Source organism: Daktulosphaira vitifoliae, unplaced genomic scaffold, assembly GCF_025091365.1.
Source record: "Daktulosphaira vitifoliae isolate Bord-2020 unplaced genomic scaffold, ASM2509136v1 Scaffold_3, whole genome shotgun sequence".
Classification (NCBI taxonomy): Eukaryota; Metazoa; Arthropoda; class Insecta; order Hemiptera; family Phylloxeridae; genus Daktulosphaira; species Daktulosphaira vitifoliae.
In genome coordinates, this window is record NW_026099574.1 from 21,645,723 (window position 1) to 21,648,153 (window position 2,431).

Consider the following 2,431-nt stretch of genomic DNA (forward strand, 5'->3'; position numbering starts at 1 on the left):
ACTATATATTAGTAATATCATTTCTATAAATGAAAATGTATCTTTACACGAAACAATTTGCCGGTTTTTCTAAACCCCGTATCTCTAATTCTACTTTAAAGAGGCTTTTGAAAATTAAAATATAGATTAGGCAGTAGTTAGTTTAGAACATTGTAAACAATTTTGCTTTTAAGGTCAAGTCAATTTAAAATGAGAGAATTTCAGTGTTTATTTAGGTTACTGACTGACGGACTGGCCATCATCAAAATTATAAAACGCTTCCCGTACTGGAAATTTGGCGCGAAGGTAAGTTTTATGGTGACAGTAAACGGAGAAATCTGAAATATGTTATTTTAAATCATGTAACGATTTCACAGGCAGCAGTGTGATTGGGAGTGGCAGGGCGGGCAGTCACTCGTTATAATTTTTTAGCGGCTTAGGGAAATTATGTTTTTTGCTGACTTAATCCAGCAAAGAGGAATGATATCTTCAACAAAAACCTTATTGTGAAAAGAAGCTAAGTTATGACTTCTCCCCTTCAAAATAATTCTATCTATTAAAGTAGTAATATCTACATTGTGACCAAGTCTGCTTTTTCTTTAGACTTTAAAATAAATTGTGCAAATTTTCGTATTCATATAATGGAAGTTTTTAACATATTCGGTGATTGCGTCCTGAGGATGAGAAAACTTATTACACTTATTATCACTGTCAGTAATAATAAGAACTAAGAAGCGTAGGTTGATGTGATTAAAGGCGATTAATAAATAGAATACCCGGTTGTTATATTACAATTATATAAAGTATATTAATGAGACAATGAAATTAAATAAATTTCATTAAATAACAATAATTTATCTTTTTGGCACAATTATAGTTAGCTGTATAACACAATAAATTATTAGTTTAAATAAAAAATGTCAATCGTGTGACTTAAACTACATAATGAACATGAATATTATAATAATTATTTTAATATATATATATTAGAACTTTTATATTAGAGCGGGAGGAGTAATGAGGTTCATAAACTCTCAGAGATAAAAATAAGTAAACTCACTATTCACTAGTCATTTTAATTAAGTTTTAATAACATCTAAAATAATAATTCATAAGTTGTTATCGATCAGTCATTTTCTTAGTCAAATTATTTCCTTATTATTAACGAGTTAAACAATATGTTTCCATTACAAAAACACGAGTTCTAAAGGGAGAAGAAAACGGATAAGACCAACTTATTTTAAAAATCTTATAGTATAGGATATTATTATAACTTCCATATAATTACATAACATCCGGAAAAAAAATTATAACATGTTTTATACTTATTTCGCGAGGCATTGATAATCAATTATATATATATAATTATTGCTTATTATTAAAATTTATTCATATTAGTTATTAATTATTCGTATAACAAATTGTGATTAAAGGATTTTAGACATTTATATAGACATATAATTCGTACAAATTCGACAAAAAATTTTTTTTTTTATGAACTATTAGTTGATTTGTGTACTGTAAAAATTTTGTGGATTGATTCGAACTTAAATAAATACCGTAAAAATTGAATATTATTCAATTAAATTTGCGTTTCGGATCACAGTTTAAACGCAGTTTTTTAGGCATTTTTTTTTTATACAGAAATTTACAGAATTGTTTCAAAATATATTATTGATGGATTCAGATATATATGATTATAAAGTGTATATATTTGACGTATTGTTGAGAAATATCAGTTCAGTTAAAATAGATTTATATGTGACCACAAAAAATGAATAAAAATAAACACGACATAGTAATACCAATACTTTCTCAACTGTGCATAGAAACTTAAATAGACAACGTTAAAATGAAATAAATGTTATTGAGTGTATAATCGCATTAATTTGTCAATCTCGGCGATTTTTATTATGTCATTACTGCTTGATTAATAATACAAGATTAGAAATTAATCTTACCATTATGTTATCTTGATTAAGACTCGTTAAGTTAAAAAATGTTCTCTAATAGATATTTCCTAAAGAAGCTATGACATCCATCTAAAAGTTTATTAATTTCATGAATGCATAGTGCGTTTAAAATTATTCAACATTAAATTATAGTTGAGAATTTATACTCTCGTACACAATTATAAATTAATGTACTTGGGTAATACGTCGTCGTTTTGTGCATTTAAATAAAGTCGATTACAAAGAAAATTAGGTTCTGATGGAAATTTAACAAAAAGTTATGTTGAAAGCATTTATAAGCGTTTTATGACTTGTAATTATATTTTTAAGTAAGTCAGTTAATAGTTCGACATTATTCATACTTCGATTTAAGCTTGGTCGTGTAAAGTTATTTTATTGTCAAGGACGACTACAGAGGAGAATAATTGAGGGGGGATAAGAAACAAACAGAGTAAAATACAACCAGCCTGGTCCATAATAATATGTCAAACATTGGTTGA